At 34.2% G+C, this 9807-nt stretch overlaps 1 long non-coding RNA gene across 1 annotated transcript; it reads right to left on the bottom strand.

Moving 5' to 3' along the window:
- Positions 1 to 1733: 1733 nt before the first annotated feature.
- On the bottom strand, positions 1734 to 5948 carry LOC129001599 (uncharacterized). Its single transcript, XR_008491473.1, has 2 exons — positions 5745 to 5948; positions 1734 to 1878 (listed from the first exon to the last, which is right to left on the bottom strand). It is a non-coding gene; the product is annotated as an uncharacterized LOC129001599 (long non-coding RNA).
- Positions 5949 to 9807: the final 3859 nt, after the last annotated feature.

Below are 9807 nucleotides of genomic sequence, written 5' to 3'. Positions count from 1 at the left end.
CATTTCTTTTAGTAGACCAATTGTTATTTTTTTAGAAACCGTAGAATGAAAGATTCAAAGATTTCTTAAGCAGACCTGTATACTCCATGGACAGAAGAAACAAGAGACTTTGGTCGTTCTCTGTGTCTCAAATATACGACAAAATTGTTGGGGTCTGACTGAAGGGAGGTACAAATGAGGCAAATTTAGTTCAAATTTCCTCCGTGAACAGCGCTGTATTAGAGAGCACAGCAGGCCATGACGTCATCGTTGATTCGGTCGAGTACTCAGTACTCGAGTCGTCAGTCGCCAACTATCGATATAATCGATAGATCCTACTACAATCGATATTTGCCCATCGTAGTCGTACGTTTACGTCATCGTAATCGGACTGGTTGGTTTGTAGTTATGTTACGACAGACACTTGAAAAAAATTGACAGTGTGTTGTGTATATGGAATATACCGCGAAATCCCTCACTATGGGAACATACTCATACTGTATTAACATAAATCTATATAATTAATACGCTACATGAAACTTTGTCGGTTGAACTCCTCCGCCATTTCTGAACCGATTTTATCCATTGACGTCTCATTGGAAAGAGCGTGTCGCGTAGATTTGCAAACTGACCTTACATTTTTGAAAAAGTCCCTTGGACTCTGCCCCAGTGGCTGTTAAAGTTCCCATGTTATCCTTATGAAGAACATGATTGTTTACATTTTGATCAGCTGTATATTTTATTTGCTGTTATTTTTCATTTCAAAGTCTTTTAAACTCATCAGAAATTATGATGACTTTTATTTGTTTTTAAATAACTACTTTACTTCTTTGCAATTGCTCGATTTCGAGCAACGTGTTTACTAGTAAAAATTAATCATCAGTTTGAGTGTTCTTTATCCAAGGTATTAACTTATACCATTGACTATGAATCCTTAAGGATTCATAGTCAATGCTTATACCATGCTTATACTAGGTCCGTGCCCAGTCAGCACACAGAAGTATATAATATGTATTATTTACTTTGAGCCAAAGTAAATCCAAAATAAATTATACATATTGAATTGATATAGAATACTTCTATTTTACGTCTATACGTCCCACTTTATTTTGTAAATAATACGTATTACTAATACGTCAATTTACGTAAACCATATACAAAAATAATACGTCAATGATATATGTATATGGAATGTAAATTTTGTACAAGCTAAACTGAAGCAATAATATGTAAATTTAAGTATTATTTATGTAAATCATCTTAATTATGTACAGTAATGCAAAAAATATCTGAATCTAATTAAATTGTATTAAGAATCAATTTATCCAATTATGTTTAGCACCTAAATAAACATAATAATAAATGTTCTGTCAGTAATCAACATAAGAAAGATGGATTAGTTCTCAGCTAAAGTCAATTATTATAAAAATATTACTCATCCAAAAAACTTGAGGCACTTTTAAGGGTGACTCTTTAGGCGATAAACTATGGTCAGTACGGTAGTACTATGAAAACTGTGGTAAGTTCTAATTTATTTTTTTAAATTGTCTTCACTCATTCATGGTGTGTTAGTATTTGTTTGAATTGAATGCATAAAAATGTGTTACTTTATAGGAAACAAATTCTCATTAATCAAAAGGAAAACTAATCATTCTAGAATTATTAACATAATATCATATATTTAGTAATTAGAATTGAATTTGTACCCAACAAAACTAAAATCAGAACAGTAGGCAATAAGTACAAAGTACAGCTTTACAATTAAAAATGTAATCTTAATAAATCAAGTACAGCTTTACATTTGAAAATTTAATCATCGAGCCTGCCGGAACCATTCTTTAACCTTGGTTTCAAATGCCTTGTATGTGACATTGTCTCCGTGAGAAGCTGCAACAACACCTGAAACATGATTTTACAATGTGATACCACAGAGTTTTCACTATAATTGTTATGTTATAAGCAAGTGTTAATGTGTTTGATTCAGTTTTAGCGAATTTCCCTATAGGGAAGTAGCTATTACCGTAGGTGGCACGGTAAGACCTAGACCCGGGACCGATTTACTTTTTCATTTTGATGTCCCCAGAGGCCAAAAACACCATTCGTTCAAATTTTTATATATGTATATATATATATATATATAGACTTATATATATATATATATATATATATATATATATATACGTCCGTGAACGCGATAACTTGAGTAATTTTTGTCCGATTTTGATGAAATTTGGTTTAAAGGTGTAAAGCGGGATAAACTTGAATGAGTTCGCGAACCAGCACGATCGGACCATGGGAACGGGGCTTTACGGGGGGTTTTATGGGGTAAAAATTGGTTTTTCTCACTTTTGACCCTCAAAACACAAAATTTCCCGATTTCTCTTTAGACCTCTTTAAAGAGCTTAAAAAAACAAATAATTTAGTATATAAAAGTATTTTTGTTCGATTATTAGTAACGGAGAAAATTAAAAAAATTGTAAATTTAAAATACCCATGTTATTCTTATGGAGAATATTGTCAAATGTTGTAGTTTGCTTGTTTATGGATATATTTTGATCAAACTTGGCAAATTTATTTATTTTGTACTAAGCTATCAATATTTTACTCAAAAACACACTTTATTAGTTTCCTTGTAGCAGCAAACCTAGGTACTCGTTAAACCTAATGTTATTAAAATATATTTCACTGAAAATCAATTCAGACAAATGGAAATTCGCTTAGTCGGCAGGTTTGCTGCGGCGGGGGTATTTTCTCATAAGGTCGTTTCTACTTTGTCCTTTAACCCTCCAAGTGTCCATAGTTTAGGCCTTAATGTCCACCAATTTTTGGCGCATTTGCAAGGTTTTATTAAAACGGAAAAAATTTTTAGGTAAAAAAAATATAATTTCAAAAATTTTCAAAAAAAAAAATAAGTTCGCGCTCAATGAAATTGTATAAATTATAGGCCTATAAATATTTGAAAATAGCCACTTTGTTCTAAATTTTATGAGGATTACAAATATATAGGCCTAATAATATAAGGAAGTAGATTTGCAAATAAATAAGTTATGGGCAAAAAACTGATTTCAGTACATAGCGTTTAGCTAAGAATGCATAGCCTAACCATAGCTAGGAATCTGGCTGATAATTTACATCAATATCACTACCTACTTCTTCAGGATCATCAACCAGCACTTCAAAACCACATAAATCTTCTTATAATGCACCACGTATATCACTACTTTTGATTTTTAACACTAAAACAATGATAAACGTAATAAAACACATCAGTCATCGGTCCGGGGGAACCTAGCTGTTTACAAATACACGCACGTCAGCTGTCTGCATCAATTATGATCGGCTAGGAGAAAAATACAGCGCTGAGACAGACATCTGGAGACAGCTTAGAATGTAACGGAAAGAACGATACCTAACTCGATCCAGTTCAATCCGATTCAGTCAGTTATAGAGCCTTCGCCGTAAACGATGTCTGCTTGTCGAAAAATCGGCAAGTAACACTATACAAAGTGTGGTGCTTGCCGAATTTTCGTCAAGTAACACTGGGAGGGTTAACTTAGAAGAAGACTTTTTACGGGGGTTCAAAACAATTTACCCTTGATAATCCGACATGGCGGTGATGCCACTGGACACTAATTAGTTAATACTAAATACTTTATGAGTATAAACTCGGGAATATTTTGCAGGGCCGGTTTGAGTAGTAAGCATAGTACGTGGTCGAAGCAAAGCAAAATGGCGCATCCAATGTTCAGGATTAAGGAGACCCACAAATAGACTCGTTCATCAACACTTCTCTGTCATCTACTTGGACTGGTCTGGTAGACCTTTTAGACATAGCCTACATACTCTAGCTTATTCGTGTATCCAGAAATAATCATTACTAATAACAGTGCCGTAATTAGAGTACTTGCGGACCTAGGTCAAACTAACCTCAGTTATCCTACGATCACAACGAAATCGTTAACATATCCTGTGATCATGAAACCATTGCCACCTACGATCGCCATGAAATTGGGAAAATCACCACACATTGGTAGTCAAACATTTTTGGCAAACTGACATTCTAATGGGCCTATTTAAGTAAATGTCCGATTTTTGAGAGCCAACTGTAGTTACCTAGATTAATAGAGGCCAAGTAATGATTTACAAAAAGTTTTTTTATGTTATGGATATCAAATACCCCCGCCACAGCAACCCTGCAGACTAAGCAAATTTCCATTTACTGGGCTGGATTTCTACTTAAGTACAGTAGAGTCTCGCAAACTCGGCACTCGATAACCCGGCAGTCTGGATAACTCGGCCATCACCTGGCTCAGAAAATTAGTGATTTTTGAGTACGACATGAGTTAAACATGGGCTCAAGTTAAATCATTCCCAACTTGTACCAAGGATTTATTGTACTATATCTGATGACTTAATACTGACTTGTAATATAAATATAAATAAATAAGGCAGCTAAAAGGATTACAAATTGTATGGTTCTTATTTATAACCCTAGTTCCCAATAACCCGACATTTCACAAACTCGACACCCTTCCAGTCCACATTACGCCGAGTTTTCGGGACTCTACTGCATTCCCTTAAAATTGTAAGATTTATTTCCTATTTAAATAGGTAACATTGATTATAATGAGTACTGTACTTAGGTTTGCTGCTACAAGGAAGGAAGGTATTGAAGTGTTTTTTTATTTCAATTGAAATGTTCATAAACTAGAATGAAACAAACAAAATTGTCAAATTTGACAAAAATATATTTACCTATATAATATAGCCTACAAGCAAACTAGCCTACAACAGTTTTTCTCCATGAGAATAACATAGAAATTATTAATTTACAATATTTTTCGATTATCTCCGTAACCGATAGGCATACAACAACGCTTCAATATACAAAATTATTTCTTTTATAAGCTATACAAAATGGTATGGAAAGAAATCGTGAAGTTATGTGTTTTTAGAGTCAAAAATCAGAAAACCCAATTTTTACCCCATAAAACCCCCCATAAACCCTCGTTCCCATAGTCTGTTCAAATTATTTTGAATAAACGTAGGTTATACATTAGTACCAAATTTGATCAAAATCGGTTCATTTTTGCTCGAGATATCACGCTAACGGACATATACATACATATGTATATATTTCATATATATATATAAATTTAAACGGAGGGTGTTTTTGGCCTATGGAGGACCCCAAAATGAAAAAGTAAATCGGTCCCGGGTCGAGGTCTTACCATGAGACCTACAGTAATAGCTTATTCCCTATATGGGAAATTCGCTAAAAGAATTTAAACTTGTTGTTAGCTTGTTAAAATTTTCCTTTAACTTTTTTTATAACTATTTCTTCTTTTTCTTTTTGATATTTTCTGTTTTTGTTGGTTTAAATTAGGGGCCCCAAATAAAGTCTCCGGTTGGGAACATAAGAGGGTTTTAATTGAACCTAATGATGAATATAGAACGGATTCACGTTTAACATTAGCCTATTAGTTTTAGAAAAAAAAAAAACAGCATCTCATCCTTACACATTTTTCCCACAGTCTCCCCATGATTAGATACAGATTAGATTTAAATAAATCAAATATTTCACACACCTTTAAAAAAAGAGTGTTCATAAATATTAAGTTGGGTAGCTTTTTAAAAATAGATTTAAAATTATAACTCAAACAAAAGAGTTAATCACTGCTCCCCAGGTAAAATAACTTTTCAGGGACTATTATTTAAATTTCATTAGATTCCAGTAACTATTAGTAGGCAACTATTATACTCACTCTCCAGTGTTTTATGAAGTTGAGGCTGTGGAGGGTCCTCTTTCCCTTCCTTCCCTCCCAACTGAAGCTAACATCTACTTCGTTTGTCCGCGATCTGATGAGGGCTTGACAGCCAGAGTCCACCACTGTTGCGCCCCCAATCCTTTGGAAGAAGTCGATCTACAAAAACAAAAAAACTTTTTAGTCTTATTTAATCGTTTTATACTTTCGGCTAAGTAACTACCTTCTTAGGTGTGTTTGACTGTTATAACCATTCTATTTCCCAAAACAATAAGTAAATCCAGACCTGATTCCACAACTGGCCCCTAGGAGTGAACATAACATAACCTAGATACAGCAACAGAAGGTATGTTTCCTATTTGTTGCATTCACTAATTGTGAATTAGGTTTATCTTATTTACTTATGACAGATATACCTATCCATGCATAAGCTAACTTAATTCCTTGTAATTGTTGAATGAAATTGTGTATGCCTAAGGCCCATGTTATATGGACAGAAAAAACGCGACAGATTTTTCGCCGCGTAGACGCCAAGCCTACCGAGCAATGGACGTCACTGTGTGCAAGTTATACGAACGTTTTATCTGTCGCATTGGACACTGTAAACCTGGCGTCAGCGTGGACAACGCGACCGGACCGGTAAAACTGGCGGAAAAAACGCGACAGAAATCATGCGAGTACCTACTGTTATACAGGCAGCTTTTACACAGCAGATCCGTGCTTCACCCCACCATACTTCTCCGACAGGATAGTTCCCAGGCGACTTATCAGGAGTGGAAATTCACAGTTCGGCGACCTTCGGGCTCCCTCGGAGCCTGTCGCGGCGTGTTTACTGCTCGTATAACAGCTCCCTGGCATCGATCTAGATCGAATCACATCGGTGATAGGCCCTAGAAGTTACTAACTTTTTGTCAAAGATCTTGCTTAGAATCCCATTTCTTCTTAACTGTACATCTTTGGTTAGAATTTTTGGCATTTATTTTTATTTTATGAACAGAATTTAACCTTCATTTGATTTGTTCATTATCATCAAGTTTGGTTGGTTAGGTTAGGTTATGACTGTAGGCATAACTGCCGGACGCATAATCCACGTCCACGGTCCCGGTTGCGTATCCTCTGCGAAAAGGATAACTTAACCGAATGTTATTCTTAAGCAAGTGAGCAAGTTATTCTTAGAACAAAACAGAAAACATTTTTTTAGTTTATTATGAATTTCTGTAGGCCTAATTTAACTTATAAGTTAACTGTAGGCCTAAGTTTATTCCCAGCATACAAATTAACGATAACAAAATTAAATTTAAGATGCTCATGATACTTAAAATCAATAACTTAGTTTCACATACCGGTAGGCTATTACCACCTATGTTTTATTAGTAATAAAGGGTACGGTACAGTTTCTTAACTGGGCTATGCTGATATCGATTGAAACTATCGATTCGATTAGTAAACCTTCATGCGATTTTTTCACCGTCAGCAAGTTTGGTAGGTTAGGTTAGGTTATGATAGTTTAATTTTACATTATAATAGATAAATTTTAAAATATTGATTATTAACCAATATTTCCAATTCGATAGTTTCAATCGATATTAGCATAGCCCAGTTAAGAAACTGTACCCGTAATAAATCTTGTAATAAGATCTGGGTACAGTTTCTTAACTGGGCTATGCTTATATCAATTGAAACTATCGAATTGGAAATATTGATTAATAATCGATATTTTTAAAATATATATTTTTTTTATATATTTTAAATTTTTTAAAATATATCTATTATAAAAACTATCATAACCTAACCTAACCAACCAAACTTGCTGATGGTGAAAAAATCGCATGAAAGTTTGCTAATCGAATCGATAGTTTCAATCGATATTAGCATAGCCCAGTTAAGAAACTGTACCCTAAGATCTAAAACCCTTAAAAATTTTTTTGGATTATTTTATTCTCAGTTGGCCTATGTGGTGATTCACAAAAGTATTTACCTTGCCTAGCCCCTAGCTGCATGCCATTAATGTATTTTTAAAACAACTATGACAATCGTGTGATGTGTAAATAAGTTTTAATGGAAAATAAGATTAGGTAAGTTTACTGGTCTAAAAGCTTAAAAACAGGTTGATAAAAGGGCCTAAACGTACTTGATTTCTACCTCAACAAAATTAGCAAATAAGAGACCCTCTGTGTAATTTAATTAGACACTCAGGTGTGTGTTGTAAGTTACGGGGGAGGCCGAGATTTGTTTGAATGTCCTGTTTTTATTCTGAAACAACCTGGTCATCCTACTCTGGGCCTGACTTTTACAAACACAAATCAATGACTAGCCTATGCCTAGCCTATATTAACTAAGCAAATCAGGTTAAGATTAGGTTTTTCTGGGTTTGGACTATCATGTGGTCAATAATACAAATTAAAAATAGCCATAACTTAAGCCTAATTATTAATACCTCAAAAGTTAATTAGGAATAATTACTTACCTTTAACTTTAAACTGTATGTAGGCCTATAAATAAATAGTAAACTTAAACTTAGTAACTTAGTTGAAGTGAAGGAGGAGAGTGATGAGGAAAGCACATAAACATAAACAAACGGCAGCCGACAGCCATACAATAACGAAAGTCGAAACGATACGATAGTGATAAACTTAGTACGAGTACGATATTCCACCTTCAACAGATCGCTCAATCGATTACGTCAACAACTTTTTTTCTGACAGCTGACGTCATCGAATCCTCTTCTGTACCTCCCTTGAGTAAATCCCAAATTGTTGCTTGTAAAATGTAAACAAAAAAATAGAAGAAGAAGGTAGCTCTTAATGTTATTCTTATGGGGGAAAATTAAAATGGTTTTTTTAAGATTTTATAATTATTACAGAATAAATATTCTTCAACAACTGATATTCTCAAGATATTATGCTATAAAATCTTTGTGCAACACTTCAAGTTGGATATACATAGTATTTCTAAGGCTATTGCGTCCCAAAGAGATGCATTTTGTCATGTATGAGAATTCACTTCGTTCATTCAATTAAGTAGCCTATCTTAATTTATTTGTGACATTAACTATAATCGAACATGTTTTAATTTTAATTTTGAGATTCAAGTATTAGGATTCGATCTTTGAAGCCATTTTTTGCTTATTATGACGTATATACAATCAACTGAATGAGATTACAAAATAAATAAATAAAGATAGGCCACTAAATAATGAAATGTTTACAATTAATTAAAAACAGAAATAAGAAAACCAATCATTCAATTTCTAAAATCGGCCAGGGGGTAAAATTCCGGGGGGTAAAATTCCGGGGGTAAAATTCCGGGGGTAAAATTCCGGGGGGTAAAAATCCGGCCCGTACATTTCAGTTGTCAAAACACTAGTTATATGGACAGGGGGTAAAATTCCGGTTTTTATCGCTAATTGAATTAATCACGCTCTGACTATTTTCATTAGACTTCGAAATCCGCGGGGGTAAAATTCCGGCCGCGAACAAACTTTTGGCCACTCAGGTTACTACGTCATAGTGACGTCAGCTTTGGCCAGGGGGTAAAATTCCAGGGGGATAAAATTCCGGCGACCCGTCATGGTGTCACCTTGATGGCAATCCCACGGCCAACTTAAACTCCAGGCCACGGCGGTAGAATTGGCAACCTTCACAAGTAGTGCTGTTTCGAGCCAGAGCCAGTGTTATATAGTCAATGGTACAATCATTTATTTAATGGTACAATTAATTATGTTTTATAAAGGTTTTATTTAACTTGTTTTTTCCTTCCACCGTGATCTAACTTCGTAACGCTTCGCAGTTTATTTTTTACCTTTTATAGAATAATACTTACGTTTTCATAATAACTTTAAGGTAGCCGTGATATTATTATAGTAAAGTAAACAAATACGAATTCTTTTAAACACATATACAGATTCGTATTCACTTCCATTATAAACTTGTATAGTTTGGCAATGCTGATTAAATCCGCATCTCTAGTCAACATCACTGTGTGATTTGTTTTTGTTCTTCTCTTTTTCGTGCTTGTTTATTTTATTGTTTGAGTTTTGAGTTACTTTATTTTTTAACTTACT

Source organism: Macrosteles quadrilineatus, unplaced genomic scaffold (assembly GCF_028750875.1).
Source record: "Macrosteles quadrilineatus isolate MER2022 unplaced genomic scaffold, UCM_ALF_1.0 Scaffold_8__2_contigs__length_117827958, whole genome shotgun sequence".
NCBI lineage: Eukaryota > Metazoa > Arthropoda > Insecta > Hemiptera > Cicadellidae > Macrosteles > Macrosteles quadrilineatus.
Note: the sequence above shows the minus strand (reverse complement) of the source record. Positions and strands in the feature narration are given on the sequence as shown.